General features: G+C 43.7%; 1 protein-coding gene across 1 annotated transcript in view; it reads left to right on the top strand.

Annotated features, from left to right (window-relative positions):
- The window catches only part of LOC127673844 (zinc finger protein 235-like), a 116,890-nt gene that overhangs the window by 9,854 nt on the left and 81,327 nt on the right, over positions 1–25,709 (top strand). The window lies entirely within an intron of this gene.

Raw genomic sequence — 25,709 nt, 5'->3', positions numbered from 1 at the left:
TGTATTCTCTGGAATTTGTCCGTATTTGTGAGCATCTTCAGGCACATATGGGAGAAGCTGAGTTTTCTGTAGCTCACCCAGGGGCCTCCCTCTCTTGAATTCTCTAAGAGTTCTTCTTGGGCTCTTTTGTCAATACATTTTTATTTTTTAATATTTTTTGCCAGTGTATTTCCAAAGTCCCTCCTGTTTGTGGTTTCTAGAAGAGGCTTATCTATCTCTGATTGTAGGCATAAATTTTTTGCAACCTACTTTGAATAAATGTTCAACCTCTTCTCTTGCCCACCACCCACCAAAGGTAGTAGGAAAGTTATTAGGATAGGTGGCAAGTGAACCTGTTTAACAATAGTTCTTTGGGGGCAAGCTCCATCTTGGGCAGCAGTTCAGTCCTGTAGCAAACAGCAAATACAACTCAGCAGCTGCAGACCAGTCCTCTAAGCAGGCAGTGCACATGAACCAGCAGTCACAGTCCAGTCCTCTTAGCAGGCACCACACACAAACTGAAACCACAAGGCTCGCCAATCAGCCAGAGCCTGTGGAAGTGGCAAACTGCTGCAGGACCTCACACGCAGTTCTTTGTCGAGTTTCTCTCTGGGATCATCACTAGTAGAGCTCAGCAACGATTTATAAGGTCAATACATGCATGTTGTTAGAGAAGAATAGTGAAGCGGAGCAAACCAACCCAATGCTCTATGCTCTCCTCCCACTGTCTGTGGGGTCATATTTGTACTCCATCATGGGCTCTTCTACATGTTTGCTATATCCAAACATCCTTTCATTTTACATCTGCTTCAGGAGAACATTCTTTCACATATCTGCTTTAGCAAGACATCCTTTCACCCATGTGCTCCAGTAAAACATCATTTGGCATAACTGACTTTCCGGAAAAACAAGCCAGAAGTTTCCGTTTTGCCTGATCTCACTATGACTGTTTTTGTTGTTTGTTGAGACCAGGTTTGTCTGTGCAGCCTTCTATCCTGAAGCTCATTATCTAGACAAGTTTGACTTAAAATTACACATCTACTTGCCTCCTCTCCTGAATGAAATCAAAGACTTGTGCCATCATGCCTGGTCCCCTGGATTTATTTTTATCTCATGGACAGAGATCACAAGTATAGGAGCATATCCTTGAGCAGGGCACAGGTCTTAACAGTAGAATCCTTGCTTAGAATCCACCAGTGATGGGCTGGGGACATGGCTCAGTGGTAGAGCATTTGTCTAACATTTGAAAGGCCCTGGTTCAATGCATTTCAAAAAGGAAATTCTTGGGACTGGAGAGATGGTTCCGTGGTTAAGAGCTCTTGCAGAGGACCCAGGTTGGGTTCCCAGTGCCACACTGAGTGGCTCCCAACCACCTGTAAGTTCAATTCCAGGATCTTCCACCCTTTTCTGGCCTCTGTATAAAAAGTAAATCTAAAAAAGAAAAGAAAAATCTTCCTTGATTTCTACAGGCCTTAGGAAGGTTGTAATTTAGTGTTTGAGTTTGGGGGACAGAATAAACCTGTAGATGTGGATGAGAAATCACTATCTTTTGATGGAGATTGCAGAAGTAAACTACAATATCAAAAAAAAAAAAAAAAACCTTCAAAGCACTAATTAATTGGGCTCAACCGTGTATTGGCAATGGAGGTGAAAACAGTTGAACTGGCAGGCAGCATGATAGAAATCACTAAATCTAAACCACAAAGTGTAGACTGAAAAAGTATTACCAAGTAGCAGGTGGTGGTGCACACCCTTAATCCCAGTACTTAGAAGGCAGATGCAGTGGAACTCTATGAGATTGAGGTCAGCCTGGTCTACAAAATAAGTTCCAGGACAGCCAGGGCTACACGGAGAAACCCTACCTCAGGTGAAAAAAAAAAAAAAATGCTTCTGTGGTGCACACACAAATAGAAGGTTTAGGCAGGAGGATCATGAATTTGAGGCCAGCCTGGGTTTTAAAGTGAGACTCTGGCTCAACAACTATAAATGATTACACTCAACATAGTTGAAAAATATATCAGAGAAATATTTCACTGTAGGTCAATAGAAATAAGTCAAACTAAGTCAGGCATGGAGGTATATGCCTGCAATTCCAGCACTTAAAAGGCAGCACCAGAAGGGTTAGTAGTTCAGGGCTTTTCTCAACTACAGAGCAAGTTTGAGGCTAGCCTGGGCTACATCATTTCCTGTCTTTTTTAAAAAGTAAAACCCCAAAATTGAAGACAATAAGCATCCTAAAGTAGGATGACACAGAGTCTAATATTTGGATGGTTAGAAACTCATGGTGGAGAGGAGATGGGGGTGGGATCGGAAAAACAATAAGGTATCTGAGGGATGAAGGCTGAGAACTTTCCAAAAATATTAAAGCACCTTGCTGCCGGCACTTGAGCAGGACACAATCAATCAGGGTGTGCTGGCAGAGGCTTTGAGGAGATGAGGGCCAGGACTACCAGGTAGTCTCTAGGCACACAATGATTTCTAGTCCAGCCTGAATTTAAAGGAGATCCTACCTAAAAACAAAAAACAAAACAACTTCATCCCCATAATCAGGTGTGGTGCAATAACCCTTTAATCCTGGCACTCAGAGGCAGAGGCTGGTGGACCTCTGTGAGTTCAAGGCCAGCCCGGTATCTACAGTGAGTTCTAGGACACCTGGAGGACATAGAGAAATCCTATCTCTAAAAGCCAAACAAAAATAAAACAAAAGAGGAGGAGGTGGTGGTGATGGTTGTGACGGTGGTGGTGATGGTGGTGGTGGTGGTGGTGGTGGTGGTGATGGTGGTGATGGTTGTGATGGTGGTGGTGGTGGTGGTGGTGGTGGTGATGGTTGTGACGGTGGTGGTGATGGTGGTGGTGGTGGCAGTGGTGGTGGTGATGGTGGCAGTGATGGTGGTGATGGTTGTGATGGTGGTGGTGGTGGTGGTGGTGGTGGTGGTGGTGGTGGTGGTGGTGGTAGCGGTGGTTGTACAGCATCTTATTTGCTATTTCCAGAGGGGAATAGGTCAGTGTCAGCAGGAAACGAACGAAGCAATGCAGCACAGGGGGAACGTGATGTGTTAAGAGCGTTGCACCTTAGCATTGAACCTTCGGATTGACATCTCCAGTCTCTTCTAGGAGATGAGCCAGGAAGGGAAACCTTGACTCCTTTGCATCTCAGGCCCCAGCCCCAAATGTTCCCTGCTAATTCTGCTCCTGAGCAAGGACACAGGCCTAGCTTTCTTCCTAGCTTCATCAGGGACTCTAAGGAAGCCCTGGATTGATCCAAACCTGAACAACATGTCTAGGGATAAGGAAGCCAGAAGAGAGCATTGGATCTTCTGGAATTAGAGATTTTGACAGTTTTGAGCCACTATGTAGATGCTTGGACCTGAACCTTGGTCTTCTGGAAAAGCAGCCAGTGCTCTTAACAAGCCATCTTTTTATTCCTGAGAGAGAATGTTATGCAATATACCAATACTTTGTATACTGATTTTAATTTTTTAATTAATATTTATTAACCCTCCTCAATCTTTCTCCTCCCCCCACCCATGTGTGTGTGTGTGTGTGTGTGTAGTGTGTGTGTGTGTAAGTGCACACACGCACGTATATACACGCAGTTGCTTCAGAAGGGAAGCAAGAGGGAATTGGAGTCCCCAGAATTAAAGTTACATGTGGGTGAGCTGTCCAATGTGGATTTTAGGAGCAAACCTGAGTCCTCTATAAGAACAGCTTGCCTCCTTAACTGGTGAGCCATCTATTCCATGTATACTAATTTAAATTTTTTTAAAGTTTATGTACATTTTAATTTTATTCCTAAAGGAACAGAAAATAAGCTATTGTTATAGTGAGCTCCCATGAGCTATGGTTCTCACAGACAGAGATCGTTAATGATTGATTCAAAGGCAAAAGTTGCAAGCAGGTGTAAGCTGACTCAGCAAAGCCATAAATAAACTCCTGATGTCTTCACCCCACCCTGGAATGTATTTGGGGCAGTAACAAGTCACTGTATCCCCAAACCACACCATAGCACTTCTGTTTAAGAAGCCATCAATGACGAAGCCCTTTGTAGTTCTATACTGGGCATCATTTGCCCCAGAGGAACAGCTGTCACTGACCACACCACAATGCGTATAGCAGGCTAGCTCCCTACACGCCAAATGTGGATAATATCTGTTTTATTAATCCTCACATGGATGAAGAGGTCGCTTGCTGACTTTATGTGATTCCAGGAAGTCATATGCACACACACACACACACACACACAACTCAAGTTTATTGTTAATACATGTTCCTATGGTGGGCTGGTGGATGTCAGCCTTCCTTAGTAAATCCCACAGAAATGAGTCACAGGCTTCTGTCTACTGTCTATTTGAGAAGTAGATGTCTGAGGTCGAAAATATTTTAAATTTGATGTTTACTGGACACATTTTCAAAAGTAGGAAGGAACATTCTGTTCTAGTTTGGTTTCTGTTACTGTGATAAAACCCTGAGTAAAACCAACTTGGGAAAGGAAGAGTTTATTAGGATTGCACACACCAATCACAGTCAGTCCCTGAGGGAAGCCAGAGCAGGGACTGAAGCAGGAAGCACAGGGGGACACTGCCTATAGGCTTGCTGTCCATGGCTCGGTAGATGTTTCTTTCTTTGTTTTGTTTTATTTTATTTTGTTTTTTGAGATAGGGTCTCACAGTGTACCTCTGGCTGTCTTGAAACTCAGTATGTAAACCAGGCTGTACTCAAATTCACAGAAATCCACCAACTTCTGCCTCCTGCATGCCGGGATCAAAAGCCACCAGGCCTGGCTGCCAAGCTGGTTGTTTTATAGGACCCAGAGCCATTTGCTCACGGGTGGCACCATTCACACAGGGAGTTGGGCCTCCCATGTCGTTAATAAAGAAAATGCCTGATAAACTTGCTTTCAGATAAACTTTGGTCTCATGGAGGCACCTTCTCAGTTGAGGCTCATCTTCTCTGCTAGTATCAAGTTGACAAACCACCTGTAACTCCAGCCCCAAGGGATCTGATGCCCTTTGTGATTCCCCATGGCACCTGCGAATGCACAGGAGCCCACATGCACACACACACACACACACAGTCACACACAAATAGACAAATAAGAATCTAGTTTTAAATGAATTGAATGGGTGTATAGAAATAGAATAAATGCAGTTTATGCTCTTGTCTCTGTGACATAATATTCTAGACTTCGCTCAGTAACCTGAGTAAACAAGTTAGAGCAGATTCTGAGATCACTTTCCTACAACCATCTATGGGGAGTGGGCATTGAAGTGGTAATTTTTCTTCACATTGTGTGTCGTTTTATTCTCTCTGTTATTTCTGTAGCGGCAGAGTTAGTTAGGAAGTGACCCAAAGCCTTGGGCCAAGGTATTTGTAAATATATTTAAGTGTCATCATCATTATTCTGGAAGCTTGGGGCTGGGAGGAAAAATATGAGCTTACCAAAAACAGTTCACAACAAATGGCACCCTGAAGCAGAAATTTCTGGTTTTTTTGGAAACTCAATTGGATCATGTGATGTTTTTCTGGAGACTGTCTTGTGAGAAAATGTTTTGTTGAAAATGACACAAGAAAGGATGTTTTGCTGAAGCAGACACTTGAGAGGGCCCTTGATGTTTGAAAAAGTGTAAGTAGAATCCCAAGACAGTGGAAGGACATTCTTGCATTGATAAACCTTGCAATACTTCACTGGCCGTGCAATGCTTTGCTGGTCTCTGCTGGTCTTCACTTTGTAGAGAGAAACATGGCAAAAAACTTTACATGGTGTTCTAGCTGATTCTTGCCAATTCTGCTGACTCATGCTGATTTGGCAGTACCTTGCAGTTTCTGCTGAATCAAGCTATTGCTACTGATTCATGTTTGGTGTTTGCTATTGTACTGGACTGCTGGTATCCTGATGATGAACTGTGGAATCACCCCCAAAGAACTACTTCTAAACAGGTCTACAACCACCTTTTCCTACAAATCTTTTTTCCCTACCTCTTGGCTAGAAGGGAAGTTGAAGTGTTCTAGAACCCTAAATAAAGTAGGGGTACAGAATCCACTCTCACCAATTGACAGGCCATTCAGACAAAAACAAAACAGAGACATAACTAACAGACATTATGTATAAAACATTTTACCCAAACACAAAAGAATATACCTTCTTGGCATCTCATGGATCCTTCTCCAAAATTGACCATGTAATCATCGCAAAGCAAGCCTCAACAGATATAAGAAAATTGAAATAACACCTTGTATCTTATCAGACCACCATGGATTAATGCTGGACTTCAGTAACAGCAGAAACACCAAAAAGCCTACACACTTATAAAATTGATCTCTACTCAGTGATCCCTGGGTTAGGGAAGAAATAAAGGCATTAAAGACTTTCTAGAATTCAATGAAAAGGAAGGCACAGCATACCCAAATTTATGGAACACAATGATAGCAGTGCTAAGAGGAAAGTTTGTAGCACTAAATGCCTCCATAAGAAATTAGGAGTTGGGCTGGAAAGATGGCTCAGTGGTTAAGAGCACTGACTGCTCTTCCTGAGGTCCTGAGTTCAAATCCCAGCAACCACATGGTGGCTCACAACCATCTGTAATGAGATCTGACGCCCTCTTCTGATGTGTCTGGGGACAGCTACAGTGTACTCACATACATAAAATAAATAAATAAATCTTTAAAAAAAAAAAGAAAGAAAGAAATTAGGAGTTGAAGGCAGGAAATAATCAAAATCAGGGCTGAAATCAATCAGAAACAAAGAAAGCAATACAAAGAAGCGAAGCAATCATGTTGGAGAAAATCAACATGACAGACAAAACTTAACCAAACCAACCAAAAGACAGATAGAATCCAAATTTTAAAAAAATCAGAAATTAAAAGGGAGGCACAATAACAAACATTGAAGAAATCCAAAGAATCATTAGGTCTTATTTCAAAAGCCTAAACTCCACAAAATTGGAAAATCTTAACGGAAACAAAGATTTTCTATACAGATACTACTTAATCAAAGTTAAATCAAACTATTTAAATAGCCCTAAAACCCCTAAAGCAATGGAAGCAGTCATTAAAAGTCGCAGGCTGCCCCTAAACATAATCAAAAACCAACCCACCCATCAAACAAAAACCAGGGCCAGATGGTTTTAGTGCATAATTCTACCAGACTTTATGGCACAAAGAAGAGCTAATACCAATACTCCCTAAACAATTCCACAAAAGCAGAAGGAACAGTGCCAAACTCAATGAGGCCATAGTCACTCTGATACCTAAACCACACAAAGACTCAACTAAGAAAAAGAACTTCAGACCCATTTCTCTTATGAACATTGATGCGAAAAATGTTCAATAAGATACTCACAAGCCACATCAAAAACCTCATTCATCATGATGAAGTAGCCAAGCACAACATAGGGTCCTTCCCAAAGTGACTCCAGGGACTGCCTCTGATGTCCCTTAATGAATACCCACTCTCTGGGCCAGTAGTCAGTCATGTGGTGTAAGTGGAGGAGATTGCCTTTAATTGGGCCCAAAGTTTCTTTGGGTATGGGTAAGGGGTATGGGCAAGAACATGTTTGTTAGAAATCTCAGTAAGTTCACCAGCTTTTAGGCTAGGAAGGGGTCTCCTATACATGATCTCAAAAGGGGTCAATCACAAAGTGTAGGGTGTTTTATGAACCCTATATAGGGCAAGGGGAGGAGAGACACCCAGACCCCACCAGCCTCTATGGTTAATTTAGTAAGGGTCTCTTTTAGAGTCCTATTTATCCTTTCTACCTGCCCTGAACTTTGGAGCCTGTAAGCACAATATAATTTCTTATCTGCCCCCTATGGCTTTGACCATTCCCTGTGTTACCTGAACAGTGAAGGCTGGTCCATTGTCAGAGCTTAGGAGAGCTGAAAGACCATACCTTGGAAGTATTTCCTCCTGCAGTTTCTGGATCACCATCTGTGCCATCTCATGCTTGGTGGGGAAGGCCTAAGCCCGACCTGAAAAGATATCTACAGGCACTAAGAGATACCTGTAACTATGTCCAGGGGGCACCCAGATTGGACCCCTTTTCTTTTGGAAGATTATATGCATTCTAGAGCTTGCAGTTCAAACATTGGGAGGCAATCTGCTCAACCAAGTACTTGAGGTGGAGAATTTTTAGGTCTGCACATTGAATCAAATCTCCTGTCTTCCTTGTTCCTGTGTGTGTGGTCTGGTGGATATGCTGGAGTGATTTCCTAGTGATGTCCTCAGGTAGAAACAGCTTACAGTCTTCAGTTAACCACCAGTCTCTAGGCTTGTGGGACATAGGCAATTTATTTCTGATATAAGCAATGTCCTTATGTTTATCTGGAAGAATTGGGGCTCCAGAGTCAAGTAATTGAAAAGTCAATAACTTAATGAAGTGGAGGGCTGCTCCTTTAGTTGTCATGTCTACTCTCTGGTTTCCCCTGGCCTCAGGTATAATAGACTTCTGGTGGCCCAGGCAATGTAGAATAGCTAATCTTTGGGAGCCAGAGGGCCTCCAACAAGTTTAAGATCTCTTGTTTGTTTTTAATGGCTTTCCTACAGCTGTTAGGAAGCCCCTTTCTTGGTAAATGGCCCTATGGACATGGGCCATTGAAAAGGCATACCTGTTGTTTATATAAACATTGAGTTTCTTGTCCTTTTCTAATTTTAAAGACTCCATCAAGGCTACATGTCTGGCTTGCTGGGCCAAAGTCCCAGCTGGTAGATCCAATTTCCAAGTAGTCTCTGAGTCAGACACCACAGCCACCCCTATATACCTTGTCTGTTGTGCACAAAACTGTTGCTGTCCATGTACCAAGAGACCTTGCATCGGAGACTGGTTGATCTATCAGGTCCTTTCTGAGCCTGTGTACTTAACTCAGGATCCCCACACAGCCATGCCATGGGGCCTCTGGGTCTAGATCGAAGAGTAGGGAGGCAGGGTTTAAAGTGGCATTGGTTTGCTTTGGAGGTTTAGCAGCTGGCTATGATAATGACTCATGGAAGCATTGATCATCCATTGGTCAGGGAACTGTCTGAGGATCCTCTTGATGGCATAGTGGGTGGTGACAGTGAGTTTCTGCCCCAGAGTCAATTTGTCTGCATCTTTAATAAGCAGGGCCATGGCAGCAATGACTCGTAGTCAGGGCGGCCACCGACTGGCTACTGGGTCTAACTTCATGGATAGGGATGCCACTGGCCAATTCCAGAGACCTAATAATTGTGTGGGGACACCTATAGCTACTCCTTTGTTCTCATCTATGTGTAGATGAAAGGGCTTGGTAATGTCAGGCAACCCCAGGACTGGAGCCTGCGAGGACCTGCTTGAGCCTTTGAAGGAGTCCTCTTGGGCTTTTGCCCGTTGGAAGGTCTCTTTCTCCTTTGTGGACCCTGAAGAGGCTTGGCCAATTTGGCAAAGTTTGGAATCCAGTGGTGGCAATATCCTGCTGACCCTAGGAACACCCTGACCTCTCTCCTAGAGAGTGGGGTTGGAATTTTTACGATACTCTCTTTCCTAGCCTCTGATAGCCTTTATTGGTCTCCTTTGAAGCTATACCCCAGGTACCTTACCTCTTGTTGACAGATCTAGGCTTTCTTAGCCACCTGACAACCTAAATTCCCCAGTGCTGTCAGTACATCTTCAGGGCTCTCTTGACAGTTTCCCTTTGTTTCTGATGCCACCAAGAGATCCACATATTGCAGGAGATGGTAATGGGTAGTCCCACTGATATTCACCCAAGTCCTCATATAGGGCCTCATCAAAAATGATTGGTGAGGGGCTGGGGAGATGGCTCAGTGGTTAAGAGCACTGACTGCTCTTCCAGAGGTCTTGAGTTCAATTCCCAGCAACCACATGGTAGCTCACAACCATCTGTAGTGGGCATCCAATGCCCTCTTCTGGTGTGTCTGAAGACAGCTACAGTGTACTCACATATATGAAATAAATAAATAAATAAATAAATCTTTAAAAAAGAAAGAAAGTGATTGGTGAGTTCTTGAATCCCTGTGGCAGTTTAGTCCAAGTTAGCTGTCCATTGAACCCCATCTCAAAGTCATGCCATTCAAAGGTGAAAAGGGACTGGCCTTAGGGGACAGGCTGAAGAAGTCATCTTTCAGATCTAGCACCATGTACTAACCTTTAGATGGCTCTAGAGGGCTTAGAAGGGTGTGGATTCAACATCATGGAATGAATATCCATAACCCATTTGTTCAACTCTGAGACCCTGGACTGGTCTATAGTCATTGGAATTGGTCTTTCTAACTGGGAGAGGTGTGTTCCATGAGGGTTGGCAAGGTACTAGTATGCCCAAGTCTCTGAACCTTCTGATTTGGGGAGTAATACCCACTTTGGCTTCTTGGGGGTATCGGTACTGTCTTACCTGGCAGGCATTGCCCCTGGTTTTAGTTAAATTCAAATAGGGACCCTATGGCTCTACAAACCTATTCCTCTGGTTTCTGCCCAAGAAAGACCTCTTTGGGAGAGAACCCGGCTTTTGATGTAGTATATATTCATCCTCCAAGGATGATGAGGACATGTATAGAACACCCCTCATGGTTCGTGATAGAGGTTCCTTTTTGGTTGAAAGAAATCTGGGCTCCTATTTTAGTTAGTAATCTCTCCCCAGAAATGGGTAAGGATAATCTTAAATGATCATAAAAGAGTGAGATACTCCTCCCATCCTAAGATCCACAGTTCTTCGGGTAGTCCATGCACACTGGTTCATTCCAATGGCCTCTCGTACCCATGATTTGTCTGAGGACAACTCACCATGAGATTGGATCAGGACTGAATGGTGCATTCCTGTGTCTGCTAGGAATTCAATAGGTTTCCCCTTCACTTAAAGGGTAACCCTGGGATCAGGGATGGGTCCAAACCCCTTCCCCTCCAGTTACTAAGTTATTCTAACTCGAGGATCTGCAAGTGCTCCTGGACATGGATCGTCTCTGGGGTTTCTCAAAACAGTCCTTGACCCAATGTCCCATTTCCGTAAAGTAAGTACCTTGGTTCTTCCGAAATCTCAGCTTTTCCTCCTGTTGGGGGAGCTTACCTTTTTCCAGCCTCCAGGTAGCACAATTGTCGTTTCTTGCCTTGTGAGTTAGGTGAGTGTGTCTCTTGTTGGCCATGGTCATGGCCTGCAACCGCTTCTCTTCAGGAGTTTCTCTATCATGATATACTTTCTTGGCCACTTCTAACAGCTTCTTCAGACTCTTGTCCCCTAGCCTATCTATTCTCTGTAACTTATGCCTGATGTCAGGGGCTGCCTGCTTAACAAAAGCCATAATAACCACTGACTTATTTTCAGGCACCTCTGGGTCTAAGAACATATAGGTGCATTAAGCCTCCATAATTCTTTCTAAGAAGGGGCTGGTGCTTTTCCCTGTTGCTCTCTGTGTGTTTTAGCCAAATTCATGGATCAGCACACAGCTGCCCAGAAAACCCTCCATTAGAATCTGGTGGTAGACATGGAATCTCTCCTTACCTTCTGCCGAATTGAAGTTCCAGTTTGGTCTGGTCAAAGTGAACGTGTCATCTCTGAATGTTTGGTTGATGGTAGGGTTCCCACCATTGCCCAGAACCAATTTCTGGACCTCATTGAGGATCCTCTCCTGCTCTTTGGTGCTAAAGAGGATTTGCAAAAGCTGTTGGCAGTCATCCCAGGTGGGCTGATGGGTAAAAATAACAGAATCCAACAGGTCAATTAAAGCTGCTGGGTTTCTTTCTGAGAACGTGGGGTTCTGGCGCTTCCTTTTATATAAGTCACTCGTAGCAGCTGTCTAATACTGCATTGTTGGTTTCCTTCCCCATCTTGGGGCTCTATTGTCCTCAAGGGGAGTACTATAGAATCTGCCTCCCTTGTCTGAGGGAATCTCTCCTTGGGCTCTCCTCTGTGTTTGATGCAGGTTCACCATGGGGGGGATTCTGGGACCCCCACATCTTCAGGTTGGGGTCCTGGGTGAGTTCTGGCAATTGGCTAGTAGGGTGGTAGGGAGAGAAGAATCTCTTCTTCTCTTCTGCTTTGCAAGACAGGACAAAGGGGGCAAGGCACACAATAGGTTTAGGTTTAATTTCAGTTTTTCTCTTCTCACCACCATCCAGGGAGAGAATAGCAGGATGTAGTTGCCATGGTGGCAAGAGCATCTCCAGCCATTTGGGTGAGTCTTGGACCAGGTGTTGGTGTAGGGGACTTGTTCTGCATGTCTGGGCCACCTGTAAATGATGTCCTTAGACTGGAAAATCTTGGGCAGGTTCCAAGTTCTCTCTGTGGGCCAACCAAAGTTGAAGGTCAGTCACTCATTCCTGCCGAAAGTGGCCAGTTTATCTTTCTTAACATCTGTCTAATCCTTGACTTCTAGCCCTATACCAGTAGTCTTTAAAATGAGCCAATAATAGAATCAACGGGGGGGGGGGGTGTAGTCTGGGTCTCTCCCATTCTGTCAGCCAGAAGAAAATAAGTCAAACACAGAGAAAATAGAAATACACACCAAACACTAAGGCACTCAACCCTCTGGACATGCGGTGGCAAAAGTGAAGTGAGACAATGCCTCACACCATGCTGTGGGAGTGGTCTGCCTAATCTCTTCAGATCTATGAGGGGAATCCAAGCCACTGAGCTGGTAGGCTGGGAGCCTCTCCCAAAGCCCGCAACCTAGAATCATCCAGTGCATCTGCTTAGACCTCCGATGGGCAACTCTTACAGAAAAAGAATGAGTGCCAAAATGTTGGGACAGGGATGAGACAAATAGACACCAGCTGGAAGTTGATTCAGTTTGGGGATCCTGGAGGCGGGGTTTGAGGATCCTGGGCGAGCCCCCAAATGTTATGCCCAGATTCAAGACTCCCCAAAGACCACCAGGAGTCAAACTCACATGCAAAAGCAAAGAGTCTTTATGCAAGCTTGAGCTCAACCCCTCAGGCTCATTCGATGCAGCAAGGTAGTGCGGAAGGCCCTGAGCACCTGATTCAGGCTTTTTATTGCAGTTACATCAGGGTAAGGGGCTTTCCAACTTGGTGGTTACATAATTGGTTGACATTTACAACTACAAGCATGACATGACATCATTGGCTAGCAGTGAGCTTAGTAAGCCTGGGTAATCCATGACCATCTGAAACTCTAGGTACTTCCCTCCTAAGAGCCGATTGTTTCCATTTAGGGGTGAAGAGATTCTTGGATCAGTTTGCGGCTTTTCCAGTAACTGAATGCAGGCTTAGGTCAGGCCTAAGGAGGAAGAGGAGGAAGAGGGAAGAGGAAGAGGAGGAGGAGGAGGAGGAGGAGGAAGAGGAGGAGGAGAAGGAGGAGGAGGAGGAGGAGGAGGAGGAGGAGGAGGAGGAAGAGGAGGAGGAGGAGGAGGAGGAGGAGGAGGAGGAGGAGGAGGAGGAGGAGGAGGAGGAGGAGGAGGAGACAATCCCAATCCCTTCTGGAAGCAAAATGGGAGAGAACCCAGTAATAGTACCCACGATAAACCTTTTGCTGATAGTCTGAAATACTATATTCAATTTTTTTGTACCCTGATGTCTCTTCTATAGTATTAGAAACAAAGTTTTGCATTTTGCCTTGTCCTACATCTGGGTGCCTCTTGTTGCTGTACTTGTCTTCACTACTTTATTTGGATTCTTATAGCTAACACACTTCTCCATCCTGATCCCTTCCAACTCCAGACCTCTTTAGACTACTTTCTGCTGAATTAGGGTATTGAGTTCCTTGGGGCAAGCCCAATATTTGTCTCATCAGGCTATCTCCAATTTCTTCTTATTGTCACTTTTTCACAACTTGTTACACTAGTAACAGCAGCAACAGGAGCAGGAACCAGAAAGAGAATCGACCTCACCTCCTCTTGTAGTGTTTTCTCTAATCTCATAATTTTCTACTTAGCTCCAAGCTTCCAGAATAATGACCCTGAGACTAAAATATATTTACAAATGCCTTGACCAAATGCTTGGGATCCTTCCCTGGCTAGCACATGACTTAATTATCCCATTATTCTATCTAAATTTTGCCACACGTTTGGTTACCTGATCCACAGTTACATGTGACTGTCTTCCACTGTGTCTGGGGCCAAACCTTCTTCCCACACCTGTCTTTATTACAGACATCCTCTCTTTGTGCTGCAGTTTCCACTTCCCTGTTTCCTGCCTAAGCTAATATCCCAAGAGGATTTTTATTGAGAGGTGATGCTTCTGAACAGTACAGGAGATTTGTTCCACATTTCCCCTTGCAATCCAACAAAAAGTTCTTATAATAATAAGCCATAAAAATAATGACAATTATGAAAAAATCAAGTAAGATTTATATTCACAACATCCAGTCCATATGTATTTGGCAACTTTGGAGAAAGTATTTCATTAGCTCTCTTGGTGAGTTTACAGTTCTGTACCTAAATAATTTTCTATTATAGCTTGGATTACCAACCTAAAACCATCTTCTTAGATCTAAAATTTTTTCTTAATCCTAAATAACTTAAGCTTACTGTGAGACTATAACTACCTAACCTTCAATTCTATCAGAGACTTAAAAAGGAATACATATTACCTGAGTATGCAGGAAATGCAGACAAGCATCTTTCAAAACTATAAAAGTGATACAGTTGGCTGACTGGACAATTGCCCCAAATTCTTCTGTAATGGTGGAGCACCCATCTTCAGCCTCCTGTCCAAGTATATCTGACAGTCAATTACATGAAGCAGGAGCTATGAAGGACTTGCCTGTCTTGTTCTTGCAGAGCTTGGCAGTTGTCTTCTCTTCTTCCCATTAGGTCATTTTTATAGCATTCTGTCTGTGGTTGAAGCAATGGCAGTTTCTTGCCCAGTGGCGGCTTGCCACATTTGAAGCAAATTCCATAAGGATATTCTTCAACAAACATCATCTTCTTTTATGTAGAAGAGGGTGCTGCTAGGGTCTCACATGTCTCGTAGAAAAAAGTCTTAAAATTATAAAACATACTAAAATTTCATATTCTGTAGGTCTCTGAGGTTTATGAAAACCATATGTCTATCTAGTATATCTGAACTGACAAAGGTAGCTTGTTACTAGCTATAATTTGTTCAATCTAGGAAGGATATTTCTGTAATTAACTAGTATCTGACATGACCATAAGTTCAATCGAATATTAACCTGCATTACTTAATCATTGGTCTTTTTTAAATTAGATATATACTTTATTTACATTTCAAATGATTTCCCCTTTCCTGCTGCTCCCCCCCCCAAAAAATCCCATAAGCCATCTCCCCTCTCCCAGTTCCCCAATCAACCCCCTCCTACTTCCCTGCCCTGGTATTCCCCTACACTACTTCATCAAGACTTTCCAGAGCCAGGGGCCTCTCCTCCCTTTGATGTCCAACAGGCCATCCTCTGCTGCCTATGCATCTGGAGCCACGGGTAACACCATGTGTACAATCTGGCTTTGTCCCTGGGAGCTCTGGGAGTAGAGGTGGCTGAGATCGTTGTTCCTCCTATGGTTCTGCAAACCCCATCAACTCTTGGGTCCTTTCTCTAGCTCCCCCATTGGGGACCCTGTGCTCAGTTCAATGGCGGGCTCTGTCCCCCTTTGTATTTGTCATGCACTAGCAGAGCCTCCCAGGTGACAGCTATATCCGGCTCTAGTCAGCAAGCACTTGTGGGCATCATTAATAGTGTCTGGGTTTTGTAACTATATGTGGGATGGATCACTAGGTGGGGTAGTCTCTGGATGGTCTTTCCCTCAGACTCTGCTCCACACTTTGTCTCGGTATTTTGTTCCCCCTTCTAAGAAGGACCAGAGTATCCATACTTTGTTCTTCCTCCTTCTTATGCATTATTTGATATGTGAATTGTGTCTTGGGTATTCCAAGCTTTGGGGCTAATATCCACTAATCAGTGAGTGCATACCATGTGTGTTCTTTTATGATTGGGGTACCTCACTTAGGATGATATTTTCCAGTTCTACCCATTTGCCTAAGAATTTCATGAATTCATTGTTTTTAATAGCTGAGTAGTATTCCATTGTATAAATATACCACATTTTCTATATCCATTCCTCCATTGAGGGACATCTGGGTTCTTTCCAGCTTCTGGCTATTATAAATAGGGCTGCTATGAACTTAATGGAGCATGTGTCCTTATTACATGCTGAGGAATCTTCTGGGTATATGCCCAAGAGTGATATAGCAGGGTCCTCCGGTAGTATCATGCCCAGTTTTCTGAGGAACCGCCGAACTGCTTTCCAGAGAGATTGTACCAGTTTTCAATCCCACCAGCAGTGAAGGAGTGTTCCTCTTTCTCCACATCCTTGCCAGCACCTGCTGTCTCCTGAGTTTTTGATCTTAAGCCATTCTGACTGGTGTGAGGTGAAATCTCAGGGTTGTTTTCATTTGCATTTCCCTGATGACTAAGGATGCTGAACATTTCTTTAGGTGCTTCTCAGCCATTTGATATTCCTCAGGTTAAAATTCTTTGTTTAGTTCTGTACCCCATTTTTAATAGGGTTATTTGGCTCTCTGGAGTCTAACTTCTTGAGTTCTTTGTATATCTTGGATATTAGCCCTCTGTCAGATGTAGGGCTGGTAAAGATCTTTTCCCAATTTGTTAGTTGCCATTTTGTCCCATTGGCAGTCTCTTTTCCCTTACAGAAACTTTGTAATTTCATGAGGTCCCATTTGTCAATTCTTGATCTTAGAGCATAAGCTATTGGTGTTCTGTTCAGGAAATTTTCCCCTGTGCACATGTGCTCAAGACTCTTCCCAGGTTTCTTTTCTAGTAGTTTCAGTGTGATCCACTTGAACTTGAGCTTAGTACAAGGAGATAAGAATGGATCAATTTGCAGTCTTCTGCATGCTAGACGCCAGTTGAACCAGCACCATTTGTTGAAAAGGCTATCTTCACCATCTTTGCTCCTGTGACCAAGCAGCCAGCTCAGCCAGGTATGCATGGAACATCAGAGTAAAAGATCACTCGGGACACAGCCTGCCAGTGCTCTACCTGCACCTAGGAGCTGGGCAGCCCCACAGCTGTCTGGGCACCTATCCTGCCAGGGAACATCTGACCTGCAGGGAGTCCCACAGTTAGAGGGAGTCCTGCATTCAGAGGTAAGGCTGCCACCATCTTTGCTCCTGTGACAGTGGGAAGGGGCATACTGGTAGGCAGGATCCTCACCAGAGTGGAGGATCACTTGGGACACATCCCTACCAGGACTCCACCTGCATCCAGGAGCTCAGCAGCACCACAGCAATCTGTGCCAGGGGAAAGCACATCACCCAGGGTTGCTGAGATAGGCCTGCAGGCAAACAGGAAGGGCAAGCACCAGCCAGTGATAGCAGGACCAACCAACAACAGACATAACCAGATGGCAAAAGGTAAACGTAGGAATATTGCTAACAGAAATCAAGGTGATATGGCACCACGCAAACCCAATTCTCCCACAACAGCAAGCCCTGGATACCCCCACACACCAGGAAAGCAAGACTTAGATTTAAAAATCACAGGTCATTATGCTGATGGAGGGCTTCATTAGGACTTCAAGAAGGACATAACTCCCTTAATGAAATTTGGGAGAACACAAGTAAACAGGGAGAAGCCCTTGAAAAACTAAAGGAAAACACAACAAAACAGGTGAAGGAATTGAACAAAACCATCCAGGATCTAAAGGAGGTAGAAACAATAATGAAATCACAAAGGGAGAGAACTCGGGACATAGCAACCTAGGAAAGAAGTCAGGAGTCATGAATCCAAGCATCAACAACAGAATACAAGAGATAGATGAAAGAATCTCAGATGCAGAAGATACCATAGAAAGCATTGATACAACAGTCAAAGAAAATGAAAAATGCAAAAAGCTCCTGACCCAAAACATCCAGGAAATCTAGGACAAAATGAGAAGACCAAACCTAAGGATTATATGTATAGAAAAGAGTGAAGATTTCCAACTTAAGAGCCAGTAAATGTCTTCAACAAAATTATAGAGGAAGCCGGGTGGTGGTGGTGGACGCCTGTAATCCCAGCACTCTGGGAGACAGAGGCAGGCAAATTTCTGAGTTCGAGACCAGCCTGGTCTACAGAGTGAATTCCAGGACAGCCAGGGCTATATGGAGAAACCCTGTCTCAAAAAGATAAAAAATAAAAAAAAATCCAAAAAACCAAAAAAAAATTATAGATGAAAACTCCCCTAACCTAAAAAAAAAAAACAGATGTCCATGAACATATAAGAAGCCTACATAACTCCAAATAGATATGACCAGAAAAGAAATTCCTCCAGTCACATAATAATTAAAACACCAAAAGTACTAAACAAAGAAAGAATATTGAAATCAGTAAGGGAAAAGGGTCAAGTAACATATAAAGGTAAACCTATCACAATTACACCAGATTTTTCACCCAGAGACTATGAAATCCAGAAGAGTCTGGGCAGATGTCATACAGACCCTAAGGGAACACAAATGCCAACCCAGACTGTTATATCCAACAAATCTCTCAATTACCATAGGTGGAGAAACCAAGGTATTTCATGACAAAAACAAATTTACACAGTATCTTTCCACAAATCCAGCCCTTTAAAGGATAATGAATGGAAAACACCAACAAAAGGAAGGAAACTACACACTAGAAAAAGAAATTGAGAGCCAGGAAAGGGGAAATCATTTGAAATGTAAATAAAAAATATATCGAATTTAAAAAAAGAAAAAAGAAGAAGAAAAAGAAAAAGCAAGAAATTAATCTTTCAACAAACCCAAAAGAAGATAACCACACAAACATAAAAATTACATAAAAAATAACAGGAAGCAATAATCACTATTCCTTAATATCTCTGAATATCAATGGACTCAATTTGCCAATACAAAGACATAGACTAACAGACTAGATATGTAAACAAGACCCAACATTTTGATGCATACAGGAAATGCATCTCAGTGTCAAAGACAAACACTACCCCAGAGTAAAAGGCTGGAAAACAGTTCTCTAAGCAAATGGTCCCAGGAAACAAGTTTGAGTAGCCATTCTAATAGCCAATAAAATAGACTTTCAACCAAAAGTCATCAAAAAAAGACACAGAAGGACACTTTATAGTCATCAAAGGAAAAATCTACCAGAAAGAACTCTGAATTCTGAACATCTATGGTCTAAATACGAGGGCACCCTCATTCTTAAAGGGAACTTTACTAAAACTTGAAGCAAACATCACACTCCACACAATAATTGTGGGTGACTTAAACACCCCACTCTCATCAATGGACAGATCAGGGAAACACAAACTAAACAGAGACACGGTGAAAATAACAGAAGTTTTGGACCAAATGGATATAATAGATATCTATAGAACATCCTAAATCAAAAGAATATACCTTCTTCTCAGCACCTCATGGTACCTTCTCCAAAACTGAGCATAATATTGGTCACAAAACAGACCTCAACAGACATAAGAAGATCGAACTAATCCCATGCCTCCTATCAGATCACTATGGAGTAAGGGTGGTCTTCAATAGCAACAAAACAACAGAAAGCCCACATACACAGGGAAGCTGAATAATGCTCTACTCAATGATACCTTGGTCAAGGAAGAAATAAGGAGAGAAATCGAAACCTTTTTAGAATTTAATGAAAATGAAGGCCAACACACCCAAATTTATGGGACACAATGAAAGCAGTGCTAAGAGGAAACACATAGCTCTGAGTGCCTCCAAAAAGAAGCTGGAGAGAGCATACACTAGCTGCTTAACAGCACACCTGAAAGCTTTAGAACAGAAAGAAGCTAATACATCCAAGAGGAGTAGAAGGCAGGAAATCATCAAACTCAGGGCTGAAATCAACCAGGTTGAAACAAAAAGAACTATACAAAGAATCAACAAAACCAGGAGCTGGTTCTTTGAGAAAATCAACAAGACAGATAAACCTTTATCCAGAGTAACCAGAAGGCACAGAGACAATATCCAAATTAACAAAATCAGAAATGAAAAGGGAGAAATAACAACAGAAACTGAGGAAATTCAAAAAATTATCAGACACTACTACAAAAGTCTATACTCAACACAACTGGAAAATCTGGGTGAAATGGACAATTTCCTAGACAGATACCAAATACCAAACTTAAATCAGGATCAGATAGACCATCTAAATGGTCCCATAACCCCTAAAGAAATAGAAGTGGTCATTGACAGTCTCCCAACCCAAAAACACAGGTTTTAGTGTAGAATTCTATCAAACCTTCAAGGAAGACCTAACACCAATACTCTTCAAACTATTCCACAAAATAGAAACAGAAGGAACACTACCCAATTCGTTCTATGAAGCCACAATTACACTGATACCAAAACCACACAAAGATCCAACAAAGAAAGAGAACTTCAGGCCAATTTCCCTTATGAATATCGATGCAAAAATACTTAGTAAAATTCTTGCTAACCGATTCCAAGAACACATCAAAATGATTATTCACCACAATCAAGTACGCTTCATCCCAGGGATGCAGGGATGATTCAATATATGGAAATCCATCAATGTAATCCACTACATAAGCAAACAAAGAAAAAAAACACATGGTCATTTCATTAGATGCTGGAAAAGCATTTGACAAAATTCAGCATCCTTTCATGTTAAAGGTCTTGGAAAGAACAGGAATTCAAAGCCCATACCTAAACATCATTAAAGCAATATACAGCAAACCGGTAGCCAACATCAAACTAAATGGAGAGAAACTTGAAGCAACTCCACTAAAATCAGGGACTACACAGGGCTGCCCTCTCTCTCCATATCTTTTCAATATAGTACTTTCAGTTCTAGCTAGACAATTAGACAACAAAAGGACGTCAAAGGGATACAAATTGGAAAGGAAGAAGTCAAATTATCATTATTTTCAGATGATGTGATAGTATTCTTAAGTGACCTAAAAATCTCCACCAGAGAACTCATACAGCTGATAAACAACTTCAGCAAAGTGACTGGACATAAAATTTACTCAAAAAAAAGAAAAAGAAAAAAAGAAAGAAAAGAAAACAGTAGCCTTCCTATACTCAAAGGATAAACAGACTGAGAAAGAAATTAGGGAAATGACACCCTTCACAATAGCCACAAACAATATAAAATATCTTGGTGTGACTAATCAAACAAGTGAAAGATCTGTATGACAGGAAGTTCAAGTCTTTGAAGAAAGAAATCGAAAAAGACCCCGAAAGATGGAAAAAAAATCCATGCTCTTGGATTGGCAGGATTAATATAGAAAAAATAGTTATCTTGCCAAAAGCAATATGCAGATTCAATGCAGTCCCCATCCAAATCCCAACTCAATTCTTCATAGAGTTAGTAAAATCCCAGGATAGCTAAAACTATTCTCCACAGTAAAAGAACTTCTGGGGGAATCAGTATCCCCAACCTCAAGCAGTACTCCTCACTGGGGGATTCTGAGGGGCTGTACACTGAGCCACACCCCAGCCCCTTACTGGGGATTCTAGGCAGGGGCTCTACCACTGAGCCACACCCCAGCCCCTTACTGGGGGATTCCAGGCAGGGGCTCTACCACTGAGCCACGCCCCCAGCCCTCACTGGGGGATTCTAGGCAGGGGCTCTACCACTGAGCCACGCCCCCAGCCCTCACTGGGGGATTCTAGGCAGGGGCTCTACCACTGAGCCACACCCCAGCCCCTCACTGGGGGATTGTAGGCGGGGCTCTACCACTGAGCCACGCCCCCAGCCCCTCCCTGGGGGATTCTGTGCAGGTTGTGGGTTGAGTGAGAAAGCTTCCATGAGCTCATATCTTTAAATGCTTAGGCACCTTGGAGTGGAACTCTTAAAACAGGAGGAGGAGGAGGATATAGGACCTTAGGCCCAATGTCTCTGTTTCTTGTTCCCTGTGTGTGGATCAGGATAAGTCTCAGCTGCTTCTTCAGCACCATGCCTGCCTGCTTGCCGTGCTCCTGCTAGGATAATGGAGTCAAGCTCTGGAAGTGTGAGCCAGCCCCCAGGGAAATGCTGCCTGCTATAAGAGTTGCCTTGGTCGTGGTATCTTTTCACAGCAGCAGACTAGCGACCCAGATAGCCCATGTTCTACCACCAGGTCACGCCCACAGCCCCCCATTAGAAGATTCTAGGCAGGTGCTCTGCCACTGAACCTTTTCCCAGGGCCTTACAGAGGGGTTCTATGAAGGGATTCTGACTGTGCCGCCAAATCGGGCTCATATAGCTGCACGGTTGAAGTTTAAACTTATATATAGAAATATAATATAGGACTTCATTGTTTTTCAAAAGTATCCATAGCAGTGCATGGTGGCTTGCCGATTCCAGTCCAACACTGGGGAGGCAGAGGCAGGCAGATCAATGCCTTAGAGGCCACCATTGCTTACAGGGGGAGTTCCAGGACAGTCAGGTCTACAGAGATGCTGTGTCTCCGGGTTTGGGTGGGGGATTAAAACAAGGAAAACAAAATAGCCACGGTTGTCTTTCATGATGAGACAGGCTAACTCCATGATAGGTTTCAAATCAGCAGTCTAGGAGATTAGGCGCAGGCAAGGTAGGAAAAAAAAGGGAAGGGAAGGGAGGGGAAGGGAGGGGAAGGGAGGGGAAGGGAGGGGAAGGGAGGGGAAGGGAGGGGAAGGGAAAAGGAAAGGAAAGGAAAGGAAAGGAAAGGAAAGGAAAGGAAAGGAAAGGAAAGAAAAGACAATCCAGGCCAGGCAGCTGGTCAGAAACTAGGACAATGGGCCAGCAACAGTTTCCAGCCCCATGCCCCGGTAATGGTTCTGGAGTTTCTGTAGAAAGAGTAAGACAAAGCCCACCTATCCTGGGATTCCTCAGCAACAGTTTCTGGCCCTACGCGCCCTGATAATGGTTCTAGAATACCTAGAGGTGGAGTAAGACAAAACCCACCTACCCTGGAACTCCAAGATGTGCTTTAAATTGAGCTTGCAAGCTCACTTCGGGGTCTCTCCATTTTGGAATGAAGCCCGCCCCTGGCCCCCGCCTGCTAGTCTTCTGCAAAATAAAACACTCCTTGCTTTTGCATACTATCTGAGTCTGGGGTATTATTCTTTGGCAAACAACGGACCCTTACAGTGACATTTCAAAAATGAATAAATCGAAAAGCAACCCAAGAGAGCGAGCTCCCCCTTCCTCCCCCACCCCCCAAAAAAACCGATTTCCAGGGGCCCACTCTACTTAAAACATCTTGGAACTTATGGACGGTTTTAGAGAGCTGGGGAAAGTCATTGCAGAAATGCACTATAGTTTGGCGCTTCCACTAAGGCCTTCTGGGAATTGTAGTTCTCATTCCAGGCGGTCAGTGTCTCTTCAGAAAGCTGAGGCGGGCTGGCAGTGCTTCTGGCGTTCTGAGAACTTGGAGCGTCCTGCGATCGCCCGTGTGCACTCGTGCTAACGGTGTGTCCCTTCGATAAACAAGTTTGCGGACAGGGAGAACTGGACCCCTATGGCGGAGACTGGGCTCAGCCTGAGGCAGTGCTACCAGGGATTCCTGGTCCTACCTCCCCTGCTTCCGGAGTCCGAGGGAGAGTCTAGCGTCCCAAGGGAGCATAGGGGAGGAGTTGTGATGACAGATGACCTGAAGTCTTAGGTGGTATGCAACTCTGATTTTTATGTGATTTTTTTAAATATTTTTTTTCATTTACTTACTTAGTGGGTCGTGCCACAGCTTGTGAAGAAGGAGTTCAGGAAATACCTGTCTCTCCTTCCACCATGTGGGGTTCAGAAACTGGAACTCAGGTGGTCTCCCGTGTCTGTACTCACTTTTACCTGATGAGGCATTTCCCAGGGACAAACTCCCTTTTCCTTAAAGGTTTAAATTATTGGTCATTTGCATGCACTTTGCAGAAGCTCTTGCAGATGAACAGCATTTAATTTGCTAGTATTTAAACCTTTTAGCGTAAGAGACAGAGCCGGGGAATATCACTCCTATGCATGGAAACAATTGTATATAAGAGAGCTGTGACATTAACAGACCCTTCTGAGAGCAGTGGTCAGTCATGACCCAGTATTCGTCAGAGTTCAGAGCCTCTTAAAGATTTGTTTTTCTGGGAAACTCATCACCACAGGCAGCTTTGTGAAGGTAAGAGTGCCCCCATACCCCTGAAGCTTCCAGAAATAGAGATTGTGGCTTTCTCTAACACCCTAAGGTGAGGCATGGATGGCTGGTAACCTGGTGCTAACTGGCAGCCATCCTAGCCTGTTCAACAAGTTCCAGGCCAGAGAAAGGCCTGACTCTAAACAACAGCAATAAAAAAGGTGGCCAGTACCCGAGGAAGGACGCCAGAGATTGTCCTCTAGCCTCTACATGCATGTGCACCCTCAGGTACACGCCTGCAGACATGTATGCACACATGCACAGTCCTCTGGTCCCCCGCATTTCCTGCAGCGGGCATCCTGAGCATTCGTTTCCTGAACAACCATGGAGAGTGTACGGCTTCTGTGGTTGACCCAGCTCGGGGGATGGAGGGACGAAGAAAGGACAGACTCACAGAGAGGCATACGTACAGACAAGCTGGGATCGAATGAGCCCTGTGCTCTAATGGAGACACACCAGCAGCCTGGAACCTCAGCGCGTTTATCAGACACCACTGAGAGCACCCAGGAGTCATGATTCAGGAAACGGAACCGTGAATACTAATGCAAAGGGTGTTTTACACGGTGTTCAGCCAAGCTCTCCAGTTCTGCAGTACCGTCAGTTCCAGCGAGTAGATGCTGGTTTTGCTAACAACAGGGGCTACATTCCCAGTTTATTGGTAGGCAGTAAGTATTCTTGATTCTTTGTACTCCGGCCTAAACTAGGACACTTTTTAAAATCTTGGTTACTTTGATAAGTGATTAAAAATAGCAGCTTTTCTGAAACATAAACTTAACTAATTAAATTTTTGTTTTAAATTTATTGTGTGAATACGGACAGTGCATTATATATACATATATGTGTGTGTGTTGTGTATATATATATATTACATATTATGTATATTTTATATATAATGCAACCGTTATGGAACACTATGTGGCTATGAATAACATTAAACAGACAATGGTGATAAAGTTGTTGGACATATAGTGGCTGCTTAATGCATATCCTCCTGTGTCTTCAGTCCCTCCATGGTCTCACTTAATCTCTTCAGGGATATGGGGACAGAAGTACTGTTACACAGATGGGGAAACTGAGGCACTGAGAAGTCACCCAAGCTCATCAGGGCAGAACCTCAAAGTATGCACTGAGGTGCCTAAGGTTTGCAGAACCTGTGTTCACACATAACCCTGAACGCCACTGCTGTCGGCAGAGATGTGTCACTGAGAACAGGAAACAGGAGCTGCATGTCTGTTCCAGAAGATTCCCAAAGTCCTCTGTCTTAGCCAGGGTTTCTCATAATGCAACAAAACACCACGACCAAAAAGCAAGTTGGGAAAGAAAGGGTTTATTTGCCTTACACTTCCATATTCCTGTTCATTGTTGAAGGAAATCAGGACAGCAACTCAGAGAGCAGGAACCTGAGGCAGGAGCTGATGCAGAGGCCGTGGCCGGGTGCTGCTCACAGCCTGGCTCCATAGCCAGGGTTTGGATTATAAAACCCAAACCGTTGCCTCAGGGATTTCTGCCTTCCATCACTAAGGAAGCAAATGCCTTACACCTGGGTCTTAATGGAGGCATTGTCTTCGTTTGGTTTTCTCTGTGTAGCCCTGGCTGTCCCGGAACTTGCTCTGTAGACCAGGTTGGCCTTGAGCACAGAGAGATCCAACTGCCTCTGCCTCTCAAGGACAGGGATTAATAGTGAGCACCACTGTCATCAGACTTAGGAGCCATTTTCCTAATG

Source organism: Apodemus sylvaticus, chromosome 1 (genome assembly GCF_947179515.1).
Source record: "Apodemus sylvaticus chromosome 1, mApoSyl1.1, whole genome shotgun sequence".
NCBI lineage: Eukaryota > Metazoa > Chordata > Mammalia > Rodentia > Muridae > Apodemus > Apodemus sylvaticus.
This window is presented reverse-complemented; position numbering and strand designations above follow the sequence as displayed.